The sequence below is a fragment of the Dermochelys coriacea genome, chromosome 15 (genome assembly GCF_009764565.3).
Source record: "Dermochelys coriacea isolate rDerCor1 chromosome 15, rDerCor1.pri.v4, whole genome shotgun sequence".
In the NCBI taxonomy this organism is placed as follows: Eukaryota; Metazoa; Chordata; order Testudines; family Dermochelyidae; genus Dermochelys; species Dermochelys coriacea.
The window spans coordinates 17,106,160-17,132,113 of NC_050082.1; the positions used below are offsets into that span (position 1 = coordinate 17,106,160).

Sequence of the window (25,954 nt, forward strand, 5' to 3'; positions counted from 1 at the left end):
ATAAGCTTTCGTGAGCTACAGCTCACTTCATCGGACGGAGTGAGCTGTAGCTCACGAAAGCTTATGCTCAAATAAATTTGTTAGTCTAAGGTGCCACAAGTACTCCTTTTCTTTCTGTTATTTTAGTACAGCTGAGGTTACTTATACTTCCTACCAGGACAAACATAAGTGGCTTCTCTCCCCATTTAAGCAAAATGGCTTTTGTATAACCTTACTCAAGCATTACTTGGCAAAGTTGTTAACAGCAAATGTGCTTGGCTGGAAAAGTTCAGACTTTATTTCTGTAAAGTATACAGAGTAGATTAATAATATAGACCAGGGTTTTAAGCGGGGGATGCAGGCTTTCCAATCCACACAGTTATTTAGCACTTCTTCCTGCTTCAAACGCGAGTACTAGCAGCTATACTAGACTAGTTCTACAGCCCAAGATGCCTCCTCTTCATGCATCATCACAGAATCTATCAAAATGACTGCTAAACTGGACTGCATTTCCCAGCCCACATTTCTCTCAGAGATGGGCTGGGTAGGCACAAATTCTAACTCAGTTTCACAGCAACTTACACAGTAGTTCAGGAAACACCAACAAAACTTTAGGGAACTGCGCATCCCTCATTCATTTAGCACCTAACATCATGACCTGTATATCAGCAGCATAAAGCACATTTTGTCCCATATCTCAGTAATAATCATGCCAAGGGCCCTACAAACACAGAATTTTGTGCCAGGAAGTAAACACTATAGAAGGTGTAAGCATTCTCCTGTACTTTTCATATAGCAATCCTTCATCTCCCTGACACCATAAAGAGAATCCTCCCTTACAGGCAAGCTATGCTACAACCTCGGGTGGCAAAAGCATACAAATTCCTTTCCCTGAGGCAGTTTTCTCCTCTGCTTACATTAAGGTCCAGCCTAGCATATATAAACATTCATGTTTTCATTTTCTCTCTATTTTCTGAGCAGACACTGCCCAATATCACATCCCTCCCTGCAGCAGCTTCCTACCACCAACTGAGTCCCTGGTAAATAGCTAATTGGACTAAGCTGGTTTTGCCGAGGCTGCAGCTAGATCAAGCAGAGCCAGCTGAATGCAATTTCAGTGTACCCAGAATGGAGACCAAATCAATTCTTCTTCAGAAAGAGAAATGGGATAGGAGATATGGATTCAAGTACTTTCTCTGAATCAGGTATTGAGAACCTTTGAAAATCCAGAAAAGAAAAAAAGAAACCTTCATTTTCCATAGTGGTCACCTTTGAGTGCATATCTAGAGGGAACAAATGAGTTTGAGTGGGCATGTATGGGGGATGGGTCAAGGGAATGGAGGTGCATGCCTTAGGGGAAACATTGGAAAGAAAGTCTGAACAATTGCATAAGTGTGTGGGGGAAGAGAGTGTGAATGGTGTGGAAAAAAAAAAGAGAGGAAGAAAAGAAAGGGGAAGAGGAAAAGATTTGGGATTTTTAAAAAATCCCAGTGAGGAAAAAGAAAGGGCCAGAAAGATGGAAGAGTGATACAAGAAAATAACCAAGTGGTAGAAAAAGAAGGCAGAAGAGATACTCCAACATATGCAGTCACCAGAAAGAACAAAGGAACCACATGCTATGGAGACATAGTAAGTTTTTTAAACTGTTAATAGTAAATTTACTGATGATATATTAATTAAACCAGTAGAAAGTACAGTACACCATGGGATGGGTTACAAAAGATGGAAGGGGAGGGGAGGACAGGGGCTCGCATACATTCAGGTGGATAAAATGCCTTTGATAAGCTTTCTGTGGAATATGAATGATCAGTTTAGAGATGCTCTTACTGCAGAAAATTCTCATTGCCTTAGGCTCTGCTTTCTGTGTAGTTGCAGAAATATCCCATAGTAGTTTAGGTGCTGAGATTTTCTGTGGGGCAAATGCTGAAGAGACTGGTAACTAGAGAACAGACGTTCACTGGCTTGTGTGCTTGGCTGAATGTTACTATGTTCTGCACAGCACTAGTCAATAGGCCTTCTGCATTCACCACAAAAATCAGGAACTTAATGGGCCAAATTCATCCCCAGTGTAAATCTATGGGGTTACATGGGGAAGAATTTGATCCATGTTGTGGAGCATAGTGTCTGGGCTTAAACTCTTGTAGGTAAGTTGAAATCTTTTCTACAAGATGTGAAAGTAATGCTAAAACTAAAACCTATCTCTTTTCAAAAAATAGGTGCAGCTCCTGTTACGTCACAGCAGGTCTACACCAAATAGATTTCACTGAGATATGGATATATGTGAATACAGTTGCTCTAATGACTAAGATAATGTCCTGGCCCCTGTCTTAGTAAAAGGATGTTGCTTATTACAGGGAATCTAATTCAATGGACTCCATCCTGCCAGGCAGCAGGAATTTAAGGGCTGAACTGCAGCTGAGATGCTCTTTCAGCTCCAATTATAGAAGTCTGAATCATCTCCTTGATGTACATGTAAACTCCCCTTGTTTAGTACATTAGAGTCAGAATCTGACCTTTTAGAATCTGTTTATTTCAGGTTTTTGGGTGACTGAGGATTCAGGGGAGAACCTTCTGATTATGATTGGTGGAGATTTCTTGTTTGAGTTTGTCTAATATCTATAGATTGCAGATTGGGATTTGCTGCCAGCAATTTATTTTATTTTAAATGTAAATATACCTAGAGACTTGAGAAATGGGGGGTGTTTTTCTTTATAAATATGAATAAATTGATGACCATGGTGTTTGTGTAAAGGACCACTGTGAAAGATGGCGAAGATTTACACTTCATATGGTACAAGCTGAATACCATGCTGCATTTTCATTCTGCTCAGTAAAGTTTTATAAAATATTAACATTTCCAGGCAAGTGCATATATTATCAGTTTCTTTACCAAGTAGTGTTGCATCTTTCCTCAGTTACAGCTGTGAGAAAGTGGTTTTGTTCAAATGGAAAACAAAACGAATAGATCCTCCTATCTCTCATCTTTCTTTTGCAAGTGGACACTCCAATGATACAAGGGGGTTATCAATGGGCTTGTGTAGCTATGAAGGAAACACTTTTCTGGGAGCCCTTTTGTTAAAATGTTAGCAGCATATAGTTAGTCCAATGAGTACTGACAAGAAGTATTATAAATGGAGTAGCCTTGACTTTCTGGTAGTAGATAGGGTGGGAGTCAGGAAAGCTGAATTGCTGAGAGACCTTGGGCAAATCACTTCACCTGCCTATGCCTCTGTTTCCCCTCCCACTCTTGGTCTTTCACTAATTAGATTGTAAACTCTTTGAAACAAGGATTGTCTCTTGATAAGTATATGTACAGTGCCAAGCACAATGGGGTTCCTGATCTCACTTGAGGCTTCTAGGCGCTACTTTAATACAAATAATAATACTCGGTACACTTTGTACTGGTTGGAAGTCCTTTGAAAGGACTTGAAAAGCATTTGTTAGTATGGGTCCTTCTATAAAGCTACAGTATCTATTATGTCAAAAGCCTTTACATATACAATCTATACATCTGGATCATGTCATCACTAGTGTAATGTTGTCAATCTGGGGAGGAAGGTAACAACTGTTCAAGACTGCCCAGCAATATAACTAGGCTTGGCAGAATCCAGTTTTTTATATCTTTGTGATAGATAAATCAATATTAATTAAGTTTAAGTTTTCACAGTTGTGCAAAATTATGGGTGTTAAGCATTTTTTAGATTATCAGTTTAAATTTTTACAGTTGAGGAAATTATGGAAGGGTCAGAATTATTTAATGAGTAGATGCTGAGATTCAAAAAGTTAGTTTTATAACAAACACGGACTGTCATGTCAATTTTAGCTTTAATTCAAACTCCAAGTTCTCAAGCAGCATTTTTCTTACTTTGCCAATTTGTAAATTTCTGTTATCAATGGAACTATTTTTTATTGGTTGATGTGAATTGATGAATGTTGATTTCACCACAATTACTGATAACTAAAAATCTAATCTTTCCAAGTCTAAATATAATACAATATTCTCAGGGACAGAATATCAGAAATCTGTATTTAGTTGGGAATTACAAAGGAAACTTAGGTAGGCAGAAAGCAATTAACTCATCTTTGCAAAATTCCATTTGCCCTCTTTCCTCAGGCAAATTGTATTTAGCCAGGCTGGAATTAACTGATCTGGAATCTGACCAGCATAGTAAGATTCTGATTCTTACTGAGAATGTCAAGGGATTACCCAGAAGTTACCTACTACAGGACAGGACCAACAAAGAAAATAACAGAACGCCACTAGCCATCACCTTCAGCCCCCAACTAAAACTTCCCCAACGCATCATCAAGGATCTACAACCTATCCTGAAGGACGACCCATCGCTCTCACAGATCTTGGGAGACAGGCCAGTTCTTGCTTACAGACAGCCCCCAACCTGAAGCAAATATTCACCAGCAACCATACACCACACAACAGAACCACTAACTCAGGAACCTATCCTTGCAACAAAGCCCATTGCCAACTGTGTACACATATCTATTCAGGGGACACCATCATAGGGCCTAATCACATCAGCCACACTATCAGAGGCTTGTTCACATGCACATCTACCAATGTGATATGTGTCAGCAATGCCCCTCTGCCATGTACATTGGTCAAACTGGACAGTCTCTACGTAAAAGGATAAACGGACACAAATCAGACATTAAAAATTATAACATTCAAAAACCAGTTGGAGAACACTTCATTCTCTTTGGTCACTCGATTACAGACCTAAAAGTGGCAATTCTTCAACAAAAAAACTTCAAAAACAGACTCTAAGGAGAGACTGCTGAATTGGAATTAATTTGCAAACTGGATACAATTCACTTAGGGTTGAATAAAGACTGGGAATGGATGTGTCATTACACAAAGTAAAACTATTTCCCCATGTTTATTTCTCTCCCCATCCCCCACAGACCATCTTGTCAACTGCTGGAAATGGCCCACCTTGATTATCACTACAAAAGGTTCCCCTCTCCCCCCCCGCCCCTGCTCTCCTGATGGTAATAGCTCACCTTACCTGATCACTCTTGTTACAGTGTGTATGGTAACACCCATTGTTTCATGTTCTCTGTGTATATAAATCTCCCCACTCTATTTTCCACTGTAGGCATCCGATGAAGTGAGCTGTAGCTCACGAAAGCTTATGCTCAAATAAATTTGTTAGTCTCTAAGGTTCCACAAGTACTCCTTTTCTTTTTAAGGGATTATCAAAAACTCTTGCTGCACCTAGATATTCCTTAAGTCTCTTACCCAAGTATTCACCTTGCTTAGTATATCAGACATAACAGCACATAGGCTGCCAGCCATGTAGGTACAGATGGTAGTTCTCAAAGCTCTAAGGCACTATATAAATATTAGATCTTTTTTAATAATTCATTGGGGAACAGTAACAACAGGTTAGACCTTTTTGGAGCTGGTCATTAGTAATTATTTTAGAAGCTCATACAAAGCAAATTACCCAAGGGCCTAGTGTCCCTGGAGTTTGTGATAGATACTTCCAGAAGGGACTCTGGGGTATTTCATGTTTCAGTCAGCATTGCTGTGGTTTGTACAAGTCAGGGCAAGATTTCTTCTTCCTCTGGTACTGTTGTGGTAGAAGGAACTTGTGAATTTTGAAGTCAGAGGAGATTCTTAAGTTGTGAGATCCCAAAAAGTTGCTTTTATTGCGTGTGCCTAAGGTACAATATATACCTAAATTAGGGGAACCAAGCTACTGCATGGTTGTTGACTGACCTAGGTAAGCTACTTTAGTGTAAATGGGTACCTAACCTCATAACTGCATTAAAACCTTGGCTTTAGCCCAGAGATTAGGTTCCTCTCTACACTATGGGATTTGAGCTGTTTCTTCTGTCTCATTTTCATTTGGATGTTTGAATAGAGCTTAGTTCAGAGGCCAGATGTTGACATAGTTGTGAAGTAAAGACTATGGAGTTGTTCTCAGGCTGGAAGAGCTGGTTGCAGGGCATGATTGATCAAGGCTTCAGTTTGCTCCTTCAGCACTAGATGGCACTGTTGCTCTTTAGCAGCACTTGAAAATGATAATTCTGTCTCAGAAAGGTTGGCACAAGCAGATAGCTTGGAGATTTCAGTTAGTGGTTTGTGCATTGCTGCTGTTATCTTTAAGCTTAGCCTCCCCCCCCCCAACTCCCTCCACCCGCACTCTTGTAAACTCTTTGTAAGCCCTCTGGCTGTTTTATAGATAAAATGTGAAAAGAAAAACCAAAGCCATCTCTCCAGTGGCTTTCATTATCACACCTCTCTAACAACTGCAGAATTCGCCTTTCTTTTCAAATTGGATTTCACTGATCTTTGGAAAATAAAGCTGCAGCCTCCAGCCTGACAACTGGACTGATGTGTCTTAACAATGAGTTATAACACACATTCCAGTAAATGAAGAACATAAGAGTGGCACATCTGCTTGCAATCGAAACCTCCAACTGCTGGAGAGCTGCAGCAGGCAGTGGAGATGGTGCAGGCCAGGAAAACTCATTTGTATACAATGAAACTTGTTTACATTGTGCTAGTGTCCAAACTGTGCTAGGTGTGGTGCAGGCAGGTGATTTTTGCTCATAGCATAGTTATGGAGGCAACAGTCAGGAATTCAATCACTTTGTATGACGAACAGATCATCTGTTCTCCAGAATTACAGCACTGGGATGATTTAGTTGGGGTTGGTCCTGCTTTGAACAGGGGTTTGGACTAGATGACCTCCTGAGGTCTCTTCCAACCCTGAGATTCTATGATTCACGGACTGAGTGTGAAGAAACGTTGAGAATTTACAAGTCAAATCTGTTAATTAGCTTTGGTTAAAATTAATTTTAAAAATGGGCCCTTTAGGGTGCTAAATTTCTTATATCTTTTATCTTGGCACAGGCATTTGTCTGTCTGTCCCAAAAATTGGCAGACAGGTAAGTCTTGGGTAGATAGTGTGACCAGATTTTGAAAAGCCTTCTAGGATTAATGATAAGACTAGACCTAGGCCATCTAGTCCATTGGCCCTTTCCAATACAGATCATTACATAGATCTGATTTTAGTTCAGTTTTAAAACTCCTAAACACAGGGACTCACTACTGCTGTTGAAAAAAAAAAATATTCTAGAGCCTAGTAGAGCTTATAGCTAGGCAATATACCTGCCATTCAAATTAAAGTTTCCTTTTTTAATTGCATCTAGTTTATGCCAATTAAAGTAATCTATAGCACCCAAAATAATACCTCTCACTTAGGCCTGTAAATATCTTAAACTTTTTTTTTTTTTTTAACAGCCCCATCTTCCCCTTCCTTTAGTTTTCACTTAGCCAAATTGTACACACTATGCTTTGCTGTCTTCCTCTTTCCCCAATGAGCTAATCTTTGCAGCCCCATAATAATTTTGTTTCACTTCTTAGAACTCCCTCCAGTTTATCTATATCATCCTGGTAAGGAAGTGCCCAGAACTAGCTATAGTTTACTAGCAAGAGCTCATACCAAAGCTGTATAGAAAAGGAACATGCAGCCCAACATCGTGTACTTGTCTTTCCAGCGGCCCTATTACACTGGGGACTCGTGTATCATTTGCTGTCCACTCATGTCCTGATCTCCTTTAGTTACTGCCTTCCAGATTTCTCCCTCTAGTTGAACATCTGTGTTTTGGATAATTTTCCTCCAGATGCACTAGCTTGCAGTTTTTCCATGCTGAAGCTCATTGTTGTTTTGTGCCCATAATTCTAAGCTCTCATGGTTGTTTTGTAGTATTCCTCTGATGTATTCAAAAGGGTCCCAATTCAGTATTATCTGCAAATTTCATCACTATCCTGGTTTACCCCTTATGGTAGAACATACATGAAAACTAGGAGCAAGCCAAATGCTGATCCTCAGGATACATTGTTGGACACCTACTCGCCTTTTAACATGTCCTTTGTTTACAGTTCTTCCAACATTCTTTTATGTGGATTATGTGCGCATATCCAAGCAAATTGAATTAATGTTGTTATGTGCTGTAAAAACCCATATGGTTTTTATCAATTGTGGTTATGTGATTTCTCTCTCTCATTTTACAAAAGAGAGGAGTTATTATGGTAACTCCCAGTCACACTTTCCTGTTTGAAGAGCTGTACCATATTTACTTTTCTTCCATTTTTTTTGTTTCCTTTCTCCTCCCTAGTTCTCCAGGATTCAACTGCATGGTAAGGAGAATATTTGTTAAATTTTGTGCTGTTAAATCCATGCCCCTAGCACTGTGAATATGCCCGTGAAAGGGCAAGTAGATTTGATTTTGAAGCATAACTTTGCAAAAACTTCTGTGACTTACAATTACACATTGAAAATTGGATTAAATGAGCTTTAAGTGAATTTAGCTTTGTATCCTGGAGCTTATCTGTACATGAAACCTGTGGGGGTAGGAATGAGTGTTTGAAGATGCACAAAAAAAGGGTTCCCATGACATCCTCTTGCATTTTGCACAAAATCCCTTCAATCCTAGCTTCCTAGTGGTTAGTAGTGCACAACACCTCTTGAGGAAGTGGTGGGGCTGAAGTCTAGGGCTACATCTACACTGTGCACCTGAAGGTGAGTTGTGTGGCCGCTCTTTGTCCCAGAAACAAAATAAAACCAACCCGAATGAGGGGGTAATAGCCTCATTGCTGGGAAAGCATTTCCTGCAAATGAAGCGCTGTCCACACCAGTGCTTTTTGTCATTACATTTTTTGTCATTCGGGGGGCAGGGGTGTATTTTTTTTCCACACACAGTGCTGGGGGAGGAGGGAGAGGACTGGAAGCTCAAGGGGACAAGATCTCATAGTAATAAGACTGCTGCTAGGTGATCTGTAGTGGCTTGATCCACTGCCCATTAAAGCCACCCATTGATTCAGTGGGTTTAGATCAGTCTAGAAGTGAGAGATAAGCCAAAGATGGGAATGCATAGCTAATGTATTGGCATGATGTTCTTGTTTGAGCCCAAGTTGCCTTGGGATATTTCTATTCTCTGACCCTCACAAATTCCCCCTCTATTTTTACCCAGCAGGAATGTAAGGCACTTGGAATTCATTAATAGTCATTGTAGATTCATAGATACTAATAAGAAAAGGAGTACTTGTGGCACCTTAGAGACTAACAAATTTATTAGAGCATAAGCTTTCGTGAGCTACAGCTCACTTCATCGGATGCATTTGGTGGAAAAAACAGAGGAGAGATTTATATATACACACACACACACACAGAGAACATGAAACAATGGGTTTATCATACACACTGTCTTACAAGTAATCATACAATCATACAAGACAGTAAGACAGTGTGTATGATAAACCCATTGTTTCATGTTCTCTGTGTGTGTGTATATAAATCTCTCCTCTGTTTTTTCCACCAAATGCATCCGATGAAGTGAGCTGTAGCTCACGAAAGCTTATGCTCTAATAAATTTGTTAGTCTCTAAGGTGCAACAATTACTCCTTTTTCTTTTTGCGAATACAGACTAACGCGGCTGCTACTCTGAAACCTGTGATAGATACTAATGACCATGTCTAATTAGTAACTTTTTTTTTTTTTTTGCACCCACCCACAAATATTGCGCTGGAGCATAACCCCCTTGTGCATTCTATTGCATGCTGCACAAGAATTTGTAAGATATGGACTTGAAAATCTCCTTTATTCAGAGTTACAGTTTAGCATTCCTGGTAGACAGACAGACAGGGAGGAGAGCGTTTCCGTCAAAGGTCCCCATTCTCACAGCTCCCCTTCCATGCTACCCCAATGTGTGGATTAAACTGTGCTACAGCTTAGTGTGTCTTGGCATCCTCCCCATTCATTATTGCATTGATAACTGATAGAGACAGTATTAGTTAAAGAACCCACTGCTGCAGTACCAAAATAAACAGGAGATGAAAGATAAGGCAGTCTCTCCTCGGTGCATACTAACCTTAAATGAAGGTCTGTTTGATAATGCTGCTGTTTTGATGTGTTAAATAGGTCTGTCTTAATGCCCCAGCGGATAATAAATCAAACATACATCCCAATAATGTCATGTCATCATTGAGATTGGCAGCTGGCAAAGGGGGGAGAATACCCCACAAAGAAGTGTGCATGGAGAATGTTCTCAAGTCATCTGTTGTGGCAGGCAGCAAGCCTATCTTCACAGCCTGTTCCTCTGTCAACATGCATTTAAAATCTCATCCAGTGATGCTTCCAGGCAGGCTGACGGTTCTTTCAAAGTCACCTTCCCCTTATTGTAAATGATGTTTCTCTGGGTTGTTTGTATGGAGATGGAGGCCTTTCAGGTGCAGGGTTTGCAACTCTCCGCATGGCAGAGCCCAGTCCCCATTCCTTCCTGTTCTAGGGGAGCACTCTTCAAAGATAGCCTTGAAGCCACAGAGGGAAAGGAGCTGCAAACGGTGTTCAGATGGTATTACTACCTAGGGTGCATGCATTGGCCAAGCTGTATTTGCTGACCACTTTCTCTCTCTTAAATTGTCCTTCAGGAAGCTCCTCATGACCTAATTATGCCTGAGGCTGCATCACTTAACTTGTCCCACACTACAAGTGGCATGTGGAAGCAGGAAGCTCCGAGCACACACGCTCGCAGAAATTAACTAATAGAGAATGACACTGGGTGGTGAGGGGTTTTTGTTTTAGAACAAGTAGTCTCCTGAAGTGTTACTGATCCCCTAGAAGTGCCATTAGCTCATGATAACCAAACCTTTGAAATGGCTTTGTTGTCTTAATAATACAGTGGTGAAAGAAAATAGGGAATATGCCACATTTATTATTTATGCTGCTAAAATATGAACATTGGCAATTAGAATCTTTAAACCATGGGTTCAGCAGAACCTCATTGCTCGTTTATTCATGTTTGGAACATCCAACATGGCATCTGAATGCCCCTAGTGTCCATGTCTGACCACACAAACTTGCTAAAACAGTAAGCTTATCCTATAAAATACTGCAAAGCAGCAGGCCATCAGAATTAATGTTGCAGGATGGAGACATAGTTTAAATGTAGGGATGGATAGGCTTTCCCTATTGTGGGTGATGTTGGAAATGGAATGGTGCTTTATGCTATCTGATCTAATCTTACCTTAGGAAAAAATTCTGCCTTGGTTAAGAGCACACAGCATCTCTGTGTTGCATAGTCATGCTGTGGCATCTGCTGTGCGCATCTGATCTGAACATGCTGCTTCCCTGCACATTTAATTGGTAAAATTGCCACCTATTGTTTATAAAAAATATAGAACAAACAATTCTGGTCCCCAAGACCGTAGCAGCAGTCTCTCTCTCTCTCTTTCCCCTGCAGTGTGGTTGGGAATCATGCTCTGCCAACACAAGGCAGCATGGCGGAGATGCATGCTGAAACATATGCATCATGACATCTACATCTGGATGGAGTATTCCACATTGAAATTTGAGAACATGCAGCTAGAGAGAGAGAGAGAGAGAGAGAGCGAGCGCACACTATTTTACAAGTCCTTTCCACACCTCTACATTCTACCCCAGAGAGTACTTTTCTTTTATTCTTGGTGCCTAGAGAGTGGCAGAAAGTGGTGGGGAGGGGAGAAGAGGCTTTCATAACAGAGGAAAATGGAAGATGAGAAGGGCAAAGTTAAGGCTTACAGAAAATAAATTTGCCAAGCCATAATATGGCCATGCTGCTTTCACGCCATTCTCATTCTGTGCAATCCATCCATTAGGTTGCAAACTTGTTGGATCACTTCATTTTAGGAAGTGGGCAATAAGAGGAGGGGTAGCTGGATGCTGTATCTGCAGTAACTGTCGACAGAGACTGGAGGGGAGACTCATTTATTAATAGATTAATTCAATCAAATTTTAATTGGAATTGCAGAGCAGATGAAGTGCCAAGGTTTGAGGGTCACACGCAGAACATGCAAGTGTGTCCTATACTAAGTATGCTCCTTGTCTTAAGTTGTGATAATTGATACTTGTGCCCTTTGACTAGTCAGGGCAGTTCTGCTTAAGTTGTCAGAGAAGCTACCCCAATCGATCCCCTTCTGCATGATATTCAAATACAAAATGTTACATTATCAAACTCACTTATTGCTCAATAGTGTGTACGATGCTAGGGCCTCTTGCATCCCTATATGCCCCACCTGGGGTTTACCTCAAGTAGCTATGTGGAGATAAAAAGTATCTGCATCTCGTCTCAGTAGGATTTTGCATTAAGATAGTTAATGATGTAAAACACACTTAGCCACTCTGGGCTGTGAGGGAGACAAGTCAGTGGATGAACACACGCAGTGTTACGTATAAGGCTAGTGTGTCTGAAATCTTTCTCCAACATGAAAGATCCCCCTGTAAAAGGCCAGAATGCAAAATAAAAGGGGCTGTTGTGCTGTGATTCATATTATGCTGGGGGTTAAGGGTGCAATTTATTCATAGATTCATAGATACTAAGGTCAGAAGGGACCACTCTGATCATCTAGTCCGACCTCCTGCACAGCGCAGGCCACAGAATGTCACCCACCCACTCCTATGAAAAACCTCACCCATGTCTGAGCTATTGAAGTCCTCAAATCATGGTTCAAAACTTCAAGGAGCAGAGAAACCTCCCTCCAGTCAACCATGCCCCATGCTACAGAGGAAGGCAAAAAAACCTCCAGGGCCTCTCCAATCTGCCCTGGAGGAAAACTCCCTCCCGACCCCAAACATGGCAATCAGCCAAACCCTGAGCACATGGGCAAGATTCACCAGCCAGATACCCAGGAAAGAGTTTTCTATAGTAAATCAGATCCCATCTATCTAATATCCCATCTCAGGGGATTTGGCCTATTTATCCTGAATATTTAAAGATCAATTACTTACCAAAATCCCATTATCCCATCATACCATCTCCTCCATAAACTTATCGAGTAGAATCTTAAAACCAGATAGATCTTTTGCCCCCACTGCTTCCCTTGGAAGGTTATTCCAAAACTTCACTCCTCTGATGGTTAAAAACTTTCGTCTGATTTCAAGTCTAAACTTCCTGGTGGCCAGTTTATACCCATTTGTTCTTGTGTCCACATTGGTACTGATCTTAAATAATTCCTCTCCCTCTCCTATATTTATCCCTCTGATATATTTATAGAGAGCAATCATATCTCCCCTCAACCTTCTTTTAGTTAGGCTAAACAAGCCAAGCTCCTTAAGTCTCCTTTCATAAGACAAGTTTTCCATTCCTCGGATCATCCTAGTAGCCCTTCTCTGTACCTGCTCCAGTTTGAATTCATCCTTTTTAAACATGGGAGACCAGAACTGCACACAGTATTCTAGGTGAGGTCTCACCAGTGCCTTGTATAACGGTACTAAAACCTCCTTATCCCTACTGGAAATGCCTCTCCTGATGCATCCCAAAACCGCATTAGCTTTTTTCACAGCCATATCACATTGGCAGCTCATAGTCATCCTATGATCAACCAATACTCCAAGGTCCTTCTCCTCTTCCGTTACTTCTAATTGATGCGTCCCCAACTTATAACTAAAATTCTTGTTATTAATCCCTAAATGCATAACCTTATACTTCTCACTATTAAATTTCATCCTATTACTATTACTCCAGTTTACAAGGTCATCCAGATCCTCCTGTATAATATCCCGATCCTTCTCTGAATTGGCAATACCTCCCAGCTTTGTATCATCTGCAAACTTTATTAGCACACTCCCACTTTTTGTGCCAAGGTCAGTAACAAAAAGATTGGTCCCAAAACCGATCCCTGAGGAACTCCACTGGTAACCTCCCTCCAACCTGACAGTTCGCCTTTCAGTAGGACCCGTTGCAGTCTCCCCTTTAACCAATTCCTTATCCACCTTCTGATGTTCATATTGATCCCCATCTTCTCCAATTTAACTAATTCCCCATGTGGCACGGTATCAAATGCCTTACTGAAATCTAGGTAAATTAGATCCACTGCATTTCCTTTATCTAAAAAATCTGTTACTTTTTCAAAAAAGGAGATTAGATTGGTTTGGCACGATCTACCTTTTGTAAAACCATGTTGTATTTTGTCCCATTTACCATTGACTTCAATGTCCTTAACTAATTTCTCCTTCAAAATTTTTTCCAGGACCTTGCATACTACAGATGTCAAACTAACTGGCCTGTAGTTACCTGGATCACTTTTTTTTCCTTTCTTAAAAATAGGAACTATATTAGCAGTTCTCCAATCATTCGGTACTATTCCTGAGTTTACAGATTCATTAAAAATTCTTGCTAATGGGCTTGCAATTTCAGGTGCCAATTCCTTTAATATTCTTGGATGAAGATTATCTGGGCCCCCCGATTTAGTCCCATTAAGCTGTTTCAGTTTTGCTTCTACCTCAGATATGGTAATATCTACCTCTATATCCTCCTTCCCATTTGTCATGCTACCATTATCCCCAAGATCCTCTTTAGCCTTATTAAAGACTGAGGCAAAGTATTTGTTTAGATATTGGGCCATGCCTAGATTATCTTTAACCTCCGCTCCATCCTCAGTGTTTAGCGGGCCCACTTCTTCCTTCTTAGTTTTCTTCTTATTTATATGGCTATAGAACCTTTTACTATTGGTTTTAATTCCCTTTGCAAGGTCCAACTCTACTCGACTTTTAGCCTCTCTCACTTTATCCCTACATCTTCTGACCTCAATTAGGTAGCTTTCCTTGCTGATCCCTCCCATCTTCCACTCCCTGTATGCTTTCTGCTTCTTCATAATCACCTCTCTAAGATGCTTGCTCATCCAGCTTGGTCTACAACTCCTTCCTATGAATTTCTTCCCCTTTCTTGGGATACAGGCTTCCGATATCTTCTGCAGTTTTGATTTAAAGTAATCGCAGGCCTCCTCTACCTTTAGAGCCATAAGTTCTTCAGTCCAATCCACTTCCCTAACTAATTTCCTTAATTTTTGAAAGTCAGCCCTTTTGAAATCAAAAACCCTAGTTGCAGATTTATTTTTGTTAATCCTTCCATTTAGTTTGAACTGAATTAGCTCATGATCACTTGAGCCAAGATTGTCCCCTACAACCATTTCTTCTATGAGGTCCTCGCTACTCACCAAAATTAAATCTAAAATGGCATCCCCTCTAGTCGGTTCAGCAACTACTTGATGAAGGAATCCATCAGCTATCGCATCTAGGAAAATCTGAGCCCTATTATTATTACTAGCACTGGTCCTCCAGTCTATATCTGGGAAGTTAAAGTCTCCCATGATCACGCAGTTTCCATTAGTATTTACTTGATTAAAGACATTAAAAAGGGCTCTATCCATATCCAAATTAGATCCCGGAGGTCTATAGCACACCCCAAGCACTATCGTAGGAGAGGCTTTACAAGTTTTCTTCCCCAATGTAATTTTTGCCCAGACAGACTCTGTCTTATCCATTGCATCGCTTCTTATTTCTTTACATTCTAACTCATCATTGATATACAATGCTACTCCACCCCCTTTACCTTTGTTTCTGTCTTTCCTAAACAGCACATACCCTTCAATACCTGTAGTCCAGTCATGACTACTATTCCACCATGTTTCTGTTATCCCTATAATATCTGGTTTCACTTCCTGCACCAGTAGCTCTAGTTCCTCCATTTTGTTATCTAGACTCCTTGCATTGGTGTACAAACATCTTAATTTTTGCTGTTTGGCCTCGCTCACATTTTGTACCCTATTAGGCACAGTCATTCTACAGCCAGTATAACCTATTAGACTAGTATCCACGCCGCCCTCGCTCCTTATATACATTCTCCTACCCACGGCTGTATCCTTTCTTACTTCATCTTCTTCCCTCTCAATGCTAAAATCTGGCGTGGAGATTTTCTGGACATCTCCCATCCATCTCCCCCCAATTCCTAGTTTAAAGCTCTCTTTATCAGTTGTGCCAGCCTCGATCCTAGAAGTCTATTTCCTTCCCTACTCAGATGAAGTCCATCCCGAGAGAACTGACCTCTGTCTGTGAATGCCTCCCAGTGGCCATACATCCCAAAGCCCTCCTTATAGCACCACTGCCTAAGCCATCTGTTGACAGTCATAATCTTGTCAGACCTTTGTTGCCCTTCTCTAGGAACAGGAAGGATCCCGCTAAAGATCACCTGAGCCTCAATTTCCTTAAGTGTCTTCCCCAGCCTAGCATAGTCTCCCTTGATACTTTCCAGCGAGAATCTGGCTGTATCATTTGTTCCCACATGAAGGATAATTAGGGGATTCTTTCCCGCTCCCTTGAGGATCCTTTTCAACCTCAGGTCTACATCCTGTATCTTAGCACCCGGAAGACAGCACACCCTTCTATTCTCAGGATCAGCTCTAGTTACAGGCCTGTCTATTCTTCTCAATAAAGAGTCCCCGATCACATAGACCTGCCTTTTCCTTGTGACAGTGCTATTCTCCAGTCTCTCCCCTGTTCCCTCTGGCTGCAAGTTCTTTCCATTCCTATTTTCCCTTACAATCCTCTTCAACCCATCCTGTATCCTCCTGGGGCTCATATTTGGTGTAGTCTCCCTTGACTCTTTCCCTTTTCCTATAGGACTAGCCTCTCTTCTCTTCTTCCTTACCCTTCCACCTTCAACAAGTACCTGCTGAGCCCCTTCTTCATTTTCCAACTCTGCAAACCTGTTCCTAAGCTCTATTTCTCCTTCACTAGCCCGTCTTTTTCTCTGCCTGGTTCTTTGAGTCACATGTTTCCACTGACCACTTTCCTCACCCAGTCTCTCCTCAAAATTCCCCAGCCCTGCTTCCATCCGTGAGTCTGAGCTTTTCCCTTCAGATACCTCATATCTTTGCTCCATCATCTGCTCAAACCCCTTCCTAAACTCAACCAGACTTTCCACCTGCATCTCCAAACCTCGGATCTTTTCCTCCATCAGCTCTATCAGACGGCATTTCATGCAGAAAAAACTCTTACCGGTTCCCCCCTCCAGGATCATGTACATACCACAGCTTCCACATCCAGTCATCCTCAATGTGTCTTTCACTACAGGAGTCACTCCCACAGCTGCCTCTGTATCTGTCATCTCCTTCCCACCTAAATCCTGTTAATCTGGGAAACACAAGCCACACCAAAAAGACCACCCCCCCCAGCAAAAGCAAACCCCAAACAAGCACAATACAAACTCCCCTGTTTAGAGCTCTGTTTGCTAGCTCCTGTGCCGCTGCAGCTGTCTGTGCCACTGCCTGACTGGCTGGCTACCTTTTTTTTCTAGGGCAGAGGGCCAGCTCACGGGCCTCTACATAACTTAAACCCTTAACATGGAAAAAGAAAAGGAGTACTTGTGGCACCTTAGGGACTAACAAATTTATTTGAGCCTAAGCTTTCGTGAGCTACAGCTCACTTCATTGGATGCATCTGAAGAAGTGAGCTGTAGCTCACGAAAGCTTATGCTCAAATAAATTTGTTAGTCTCTAAGGTGCCACAAGTACTCCTTTTCTTTTTGCAAATACAGACTAACATGGCTGCTACTTTGAAACCTTAACATGGAGTGTGAATGGAGACATAGGTGGTGCAGAGACCATTGCATTGGCCCATTGCACTGGAGTAAGCTTCCCGACAACTTCAGCATAATTAATACTAATGTGTTAGGCTGGGCTGTTGGTTTCCTGACCACTGTTGGGCAATAACAAACCCACCCCACAATTGGTAAAATGTGGAAGCACACTCCAACCGACTATGGGAAATGTACAAATCCCTGTGATTTTGCACAGAGGAGTTGTGCTGGGCTGTAGCTGTTGGGCATATGAACTGCCTCAGAACGGAAGGGAGATGTAGCACATGCTGTCACTCATGATATTTCTGCAAAAGCTCTGTTTAAGTCAGAGTTTCTTTTAAAATCTAAACCCAGTAACACTTGCCGAGATCATTAGCTGGCAGCCTGAGGCAGCTAAGAGTTTATGGTTGCTTAAAAAATGAATTCCCCTCATTGGTTCTAGTTGAATCCAAACCCTTGAAATATCTAGTGTGCCCTTGTCTCTCTCTCTCTCATATAATTTTATACCTGTTGGCATGTCTTTCATTTGGATCCATGTGCTCCCACTGGAGACTTGATTCAAACTGTTTATTAATTCACAATAATGCACAGAAAGTGTTCACAATGCATTCTGAATCTCCACATTAACAACCTTTCCCCAGGTATCCATAATACACAGGCAAAAGGAAAAAGTCATTCTCCTTCCCAGTGCTGATATTCTCTCCGTTAATGAATAAACCAAGTCAGTTTCTTTTGAGTGAGTTTAAGGCCTCTTGGTCCTGTACATCCCTCCTTGGTGAAAGTATAAGTGACTCCGGTTGGGGTGTCAGTAGGATTTGAACTTGTTACCTTCAGCATGAGACTCTACCACTGTATTAAAGAATTAAGAACTGTAGCTAGCATCTGTAGGAGATTCATTAATCTCCTATGTGAGCTAGCCACTAGAGCAACCATGAATTTTTAGCTGCCTCCAGACTGCCAGCTATGTTTTCAGCAAGTGTTACTGGGTTTAGAGGGGAACAAAGACTACTTTTAGTGTAGGATACACAAGTGTGACTAGAATCTACCGACGGGTGCAAGCAAAATTAAGTGCTGAGCAGCAGTAAATCTCATACATCCTTGCTTTCAAGAACGCAAAGTAAGAGAGTTGGGGGCATAGAGAATGGATTTAAGTGCAATCCTCAGCATGCAAAACAAGCCACTTAAGTATGTTTCCCATTTAAGCATTGCCTACTAGTTAATGCAGGTCTGGGGTCCCTGCTAATCCTTATCTTGCTTATCACTTTCTGCCTTGTATATACAAGTGCAACATTCTGTGCCTGCATTACTCAGGATCAAGCCCTAGAATCTCACAAGCATGGAAGAACAAGAGTGTGTGGAGGGAGATGGATAACCCCTCTACATAAAAACACTCATACAAACTGGGGAACTGTGGATGCTGCAGAGGCACAGTCCTGACTTCTGCAGGACCCTCTACATTGGGGCTGCTCCAAATGAAATACATAGGAAAAGGCCCCAGCAAGATTAGACCTATTAACTAAAGGCCAAATTTTGGTGGCTGAGTGCAGGGACTCTCTCCTGACCAATGTCCTTGTGCAGGATGTGTCTGTAGTGTGGCTGTGTGTTTTCTTTGGGCACAAAGCAGAATGGGAGGGTTGCCTGATGGTGATGCAGCCAGGGCTAATAGGTCAAAGATAATATGTTAGTGTTGGCTGGAGTTATGTTTGGGGCCCTGCCCTACCCACCAGCTAAAGACAGTCAGGCAGTGCTGGAGGAGTTCATGCCATATATTTTGTAGTAAATGCCTTTTCCTGAGTGCACACCACCCTCCTGCCCCAGGTGCTCCTGGAGTTATGCCTTAGGCAGGCTGAATGCCTTCCCTCTACCATTGCTTGTTTGCCACAGCTGCTTACAGCTCAGTGACTGAGCCATAATTTATCCCTGAGCATCTCTATGAGCCTGATACACTTAGCATGCTCCTGCTCATAAATTATAGGCAGGATGTGCCTCTGCCAGCCCTGTCACCCTCTGACTTTTTTTTCCTCTGAGGGCAGGTCTGCCTCTGACTGCTGCAGTTTTGTTCAGACTGTCAGATAACCAGTGGTGATCCCCAAAAACCTAGGCACCTTGCCCATCTGCTCTTGTCTGGACACCCCAGAACAGGATTCCACTGTGTTAGGGGAAATGCTTCTGACTCATCTCTCACATGTATCTGGGGGAGAAGGAAAGTGTAGTTTAGATCAGAGAACTGCAGCTTTATCAGTAAATGCATCCGATGAAGTGAGCTGTAGCTCACGAAAGCTTATGCTCTAATAAATTTGTTAGTCTCTAAGGTGCCACAAGTACTGCTTTTCTTTTTGCGAATACAGACTAACACGGCTGCTACTTTGAAACCTAGCTTTATCAGTGTAGGCATTCTGCTCCATGTGGCATAACAGCCTCAAGTCCTTTTAAACCTTGACATAAATATGTAGTGATAAGATAAGCCTGGTTATCCTGTTACTGGTTACTCCAGATAAGATAAAGCCTTTTATGTAAAACAAGACTCAAAGTTTCTGCCTTTTGGGGGTAACTGCTGTGATTATATACAGCTAGACAGGCTCAAGTAACTTGCATTTGGCCATTCTGACATCAGAGAACTCAACCAATTGCCCTCCTTCTATAGCTAATTTGCATGCATGGTTGTGTTAGGTGTAAAAAGTCAGTGGTACAACTGCAAGACCTCAGTGATAGATTACTTGGTCCAGCTGTCCCTGCTCTTGAAGAAATATTCCAGGCCTGCATACTAGCTTGAGCGTCAGTGTGTGAAAGGCTCCCCATGGCACTGTTGGAGGAAATGAGACACGAATTCAAAGGAAATCCTTAAAGCACAGAGACATTTGGACTCTGGGACTGGGTTCTCCCTGCCTCCTCTTTACATAGGCAGACTGGTGTTGAGACAGCCTTCTAAACCAGGAAGTTAATTGCAAAATAAATTTCAGACACTTTCTGCCTGCTTTGCACCTGTAACTCACAAGTGAATGTGTGTTACCAGTCCTCTTTGTGCCCAATCTGTAGAGGATGGGAATCTGTGACTGCCCCAAATAGAGCGCTTTGGCTCTTTAGCTTGAGCTGAAGAGGATCATGGTTTTAATTCTGAAGGTCCCTTTTCCATTGACCAAGCTGATAGCTGTCACACTCAGTGGTCCAGTGAGGCAAAGTGGCTATAAATCCAGTTTAACTGGCTAGTGTGCTCTGGCTGTTTTGGGCTGCAATGGTATACCACGGAAACTGCTGTACAGTAATGCCACAAACAGGGGATTGGGGCGCAGGGGTGTCTTTAAAAATCAGTTTAATCTAAAAATCTAGGATCACAAATGCTAAATGCTTTAGTCACAATTCTATGGTTACTGCATGATGCTGTCACAGGGTAGCATTATGATGGTTCCGGGTGTCTTAGCTGTTCATTTCTTATCTGAACATGTCTGGGTTTTGTTCTTTAAGCACAACCTTAAGTCTGGGTTTACAATCCTTAGTTTTAGGATAACTACAGCATCCCTGTAACTACTTTCACTCTTTAGTTACTGATATGTACTCTCAAGCTTAACCCCCTCTGAATGTACGGTTCTTGTTTGTGTGGAGTTATTTGGTCTGGGAATAGGACTATGGTATTGATATTACTGTAATTGAGCGTGGGTGAATCCTTTGTCTTGATCTGCAACTGATTCCTGTGTGAGAGAGAGAATCAACAGGGAACATGGCACTGCGTAGTGACCTGCAGTAAGTTTGGCAACTGCACACTTTAGCATGAGCTCAGACCTTCCATTGCACACATGAGCAAGTGGTCTTCTTGACAACTGCAAACATTTTGGTGCCCATCTCACAAGCGAGCAAAGGCTGGCAATAACAGCTACGCTGGGGACAGAGTGTGGTACATGGCACACAAATAGGCAGCTAAAGCTTAAAATACCACAGTCAATGTGTTTGAAATGCACCAATGTGTTTGAAATGCACTGAATAGAGTTAGGAATGATCTTGTTGATCACTCTAAGTGATGCATTTTATGTTTTGCAGCAAAATGTAACCCTTCGCTTTTCCTGTTACTTATAAGGAGTATTGTGGACAGAGCAGGTAACTTCTAAGTTGTATTTTTTCCAAATCTGTCACTGATTTAGGTCCTGGCTCCACTGTGACCAGTCCACTGGAGTTGCATCATAGACTATCGATCTGGGGATCATATATGGGTGTCAGGAAGTTGTGACCATCCTACCCTTCTCATATTGCTAGATAGAAAAGGTTGCGAGCCACTGAATTACAGTAAAATAGTGCCAGGTGCAGTTCAAACAATGTCTGGTCTCTCCAGTATAGATGGGACCAAACTGAGTCTTAATGGTCTTACTAAATAGCACGATGGCCCTGCAGAGTCAAAGTTTGCCACACAACTCAGGAATATTGTTAGTGCTGAATCCCACCTGAGCAGAGGATGCTTAGTCCCATACAACATAATTCTTTTGTAACCAGATCCTCCAATGTGGTGGATTCCCATAATATAGATGAGACCTGGTATGTCATTTAGGCAAAAGTTTTCAAACTTAAGTGCCTGTAGAAGAGGACTCAGCACAGGGGTGCCCTCTCATTGCTGAGCGTGGCTTAGCAGCTTTCCTCTCTAGCATCCCCTGCTGACCTTTGCTCTGATGCTGGGTGGTCTGCCTTTTCCCACAGCTTGACCCTCCAGCCCAGTCATGTCAGTCTCTCCCCTTCAGGGAACTCCAAGTCCACATAAAACAATATCCAAAATTCCAGTTTCTTCTGCCCCCTCTTCTGGGTGTTACTAAGACCCATGGGTCCTCACCCCAGACATTCAATGTATACCACTCAAAGAAATCCTTACTCAAGTACCTGTTGCCACACTCAACTCCCACTATTTTAGTGAACCCTGTTTTGGGTTCCTTACCGTGAGAGCCCCTCCTCTCCCAACCTCTTGGCAGGTCTCCGTTCTGTATTGAGCCCCCTAGAAGGCCTGTTGCAGTGAGAATCACCATCTCCTGTAGTCTTTGTCTTTTAACACTCTGTACCCAGAATTTTCCTGCCTCTAGCAGCCTTCCCTGACACCCTCGGCTTCCTAAGCTTCTTCTCCAGATCCCTTTCCTCCTCTTCATCAGAGCTTCCCACTGGGGCTCAGCTTAATGTCTGCAAAATGTCAGCTTCTGCCGGGCTCCTCTAGCTCTGTCTCCAGATTTCAGCCTTCTCTCAGCCTTTAGCCCAAGAGAGAGAACTCCAGCTACCTCTCATTGGGATCTCCTTTCTGGGTCACTTCCGCTGCCTTGTACTCTTGCCTCTATGAAGACCCAGCTGGGTTAGATTACCAGCTATGCCTGATACCTGTTCAGGTGCCACTCAATCCGGGCAGGCTCTACAGTTTTTGCCGCCCCAAGCAGTGAAAAAAAACTGCCGCTGCAGCGGCCGGCAAAGTGGAGAAGCTGCTGCCGGACGGCTGCCGTGGCCAGCCGGACTGAGGGGCTGCTGCCTAATTGCCACTGCTGCGGAAACTCTGCCGCCCCTTCCTAACAACCTCCCCAAGCACCTGCTTGGAACGCTGGTGCCTGGAGCCAGCCCTGCACCCACTGACCTAATTGGGCTCAGGCTCCTGTTAATCCCTGGTTAATCACTATGCAGGGTTTATACACGCCATTGCAGTGCCTCATGTTAGGCAGCTATATGCTCACCTATCTGATGAGATAGCACCCGCAGCTCTCGTTAACTCTGAAAAATCAGGCCACTTTTATTTAGGATGCTAAATATGGTCTTAGCCTGGATGCATCCAGATTGCAACAGATTGGCTTTAGCTTCTCTGTGGCTCAGTTAACATCCTTATAAAATAAAGATATCTTCCTTGCAGGGATGCTAAATGGTCTAATGTTGGGAGGTCGTGTTATCCTAAAATTAAAATGCAGTGTACAGTCAAAATATTAATATTACTGCAAGATATTAGAGTGTTTATAATCTCTGAATCCCATTAAATGATTTATATCCCCGTTTATCAGTGACCCTCTTTCCCACAGTTGTGGAAGTCTGGCTGGCTGGCCGGCCATCTTCCATGTTGTTCCAGCCACTCAGACTATGTTGACAATTGAGGACTTTAAGGGAAATCTCCCACCATCCAGTGTAGATCTAGACAACCCCATGGTAAAACCATCAGGCAGGCCATCACTGTGGGCTAGCACTGGTGGAACTGCAATGTTACAATAGTGCAGGAGGCTCAGACTTCTTTAAAATCCTTCAAGGCTATGATATCCCCGGGTGGGGGGCAGAAATATTATTGGAAATTCCCATTGTAAACTTTTGATAAAAGTTCCTTATGCCCCTAAAGCTAATGGTCATAAGAAGCACTTTTTGTTGTTGTTGTTGTATTTGAAGGGAATTTGGCCAAAAGGTAAAAGTTACATTTCAGTGTAATTAAATTGAGTATATTTGGCTACAAAGAGTAATCAGCTGAGCAGCCAATGGAAAAATGTCTTAAATGGAGGATGATCAGAGAGAGCAGGTTCAAACGTGGAAAACAATGCCATGATTCCAGACCTATTTAATGAGTGGTTAACAATGTTTGTCTGAAATAGAGAGTATCTGAGGTGAGTTCAATAGGACAGAGCAAGATCATCTCATCCACTGGAAACTTGAGGGACATGCCATGTATTCCCATTTGGCGGAGTTCAGGCCAGCACATATACACAAGATCCCATCAGTAACCTTTTTTGGCTTGCACAATTAGTGTTCTCCAGTTTTTATCCATCATTGTTTTGTTTAAAGAACTCAAGTCATGTAAACTAAGTAGTAAAATGTTGAAGTATGATTGGAAAAGTCTTGCTGAACTTTTCCAAATGTGTGTTTTATTTAGGAGGAAAATGGCAATCAGGCTCCAATCCTGTGCCACTGAAGGCAGGGTCAGGCCTTTAGAAGCCATCAGTTACAGTGTTCAGAAATTCCAAGTTTAACATTTATGGCTGAACTTGGTTAAAACAATTGTGGCTGAACCTACTTTTCATAGGGCTTTGTTGGTCAGCAGGCTGGGATCAACTCATTACTAGATTTTTTTTATTTTAAAATCAGCTTCAGTCCAGGTAGCGATCCAAACTACAGTACTTAAGCACAACTAACACTGGCCAATCAATCTGTGTTACAACCTGGTTTTGCCATGATTGTGCCTGAAACATGCTCCAACTCCATGGTTTAAATGTAGTCATTTCTATAGTGCAGAGAAAGCATTGGATCATACATGTTTTAATGATTGCTGCACTGGGAGGGCCTTATCAATACAATAGAAATGGCTACAGCAACCAGTTTGAGTAGCACAATAATCTAGATAAGAAGATTCCAGGATAGTCACTCTAAAGCCTAGAATGTCTGTAGAGTCAGGGTGCGTCTACACTTACCGAGGATTCACGCTGCAGTGATCGATCCACCGGGGGTCGATTTTAACAGGTCTAGTGAAGACCCACTAATTCAACCGCCGATCTATCTATCAACTCCACTGGAACGAGAAGCATAAGGTAAATCAACAGGAGAGCTTCTCCCCTCGACTCAGCGCGATGTAGACACTGCAATAAGTTGACCTAAGCTACGTTGACTCCAGATATGTTGTGTAACTTAGGTTGACTTAACCCTGTAGTATAGACCTGCCCTCAGTGTGAAGTGATGGAAACAGCCACAAGCATGGTTGAGACAGAGCTTTTTTGATTCAGAATATTACCAGGCTGAATAATCACTGGGTTTCACAATCTGTTACCATCCAATTTAAGTTCTCAGCCATTTTGACTTCACAAATTACACCTATGAGGTGTACAGCTAGAGTGAGTCATGTATCTATGCCATGCCAATAATTTTAGACCAGTGGTGGTGCTATCTCTGATTTCACAATCACCACTATTACTCTACAGAGAATTTGCATGCAACAAGTATAATTTATTAGAAGTATAATTGATAAGTATATTTTGAATGCAACAAATATAAAAGAGACTGCACAGAGGATGGATTACTTGGCTCAACTGCCCCAGTTCTTCAAAGCCACCCACACAAGGCAACACAAATCTCCCTGCACCCTCCCTCAAATAGTGGAAATGCCCTCCCTCCCTTGTTTGGTGGAGCCCACTGTCTCTACAAGGATTGGGAAGATGAAGTAGAACTTCCTGAGCAGGAGATGGAAAGGAAGATAGGGCCCTCTGACTGTTCAGCCTATCAGTGCTGTGGCTGCTACTGGTGCATGTGGGGTGGACCCTTGCAGAACAATGCTCTATGCCATTACATATATCTAAAACCACCAGTGACTGGTCACAGATTAGCTAGGAGGGGTATATACATTACTGGCTGTTCAACAGCTCACAGCCATTTTAGAATGGGAAGTAAAGAAAAATACTGAGTTTGCAGGGACAGGATTCAGTATGGCCAAGTGTAATTAAAAATTGAATTTGAGCCAGGGCACTGAGTTTAACACACCCCTACAGAAAGATTAAGTGTGGAGGGTGGGAGGAGACTGGCAACAGAGACTCCAGTGGGAGCACATGCAGCCCTGCAAGTAATTTTTGTTTTTATCGCTGTTACC

General features: G+C 42.2%; 1 long non-coding RNA gene across 1 annotated transcript; it reads left to right on the plus strand.

Moving 5' to 3' along the window:
- Positions 1–1,130: 1,130 nt before the first annotated feature.
- LOC122456813 lies at positions 1,131–21,489 on the plus strand. Its single transcript, XR_006275895.1, has 3 exons — positions 1,131–1,608; positions 8,128–8,149; positions 21,433–21,489. It is a non-coding gene; the product is annotated as an uncharacterized LOC122456813 (long non-coding RNA).
- The last annotated feature ends 4,465 nt before the right edge of the window (positions 21,490–25,954 follow it).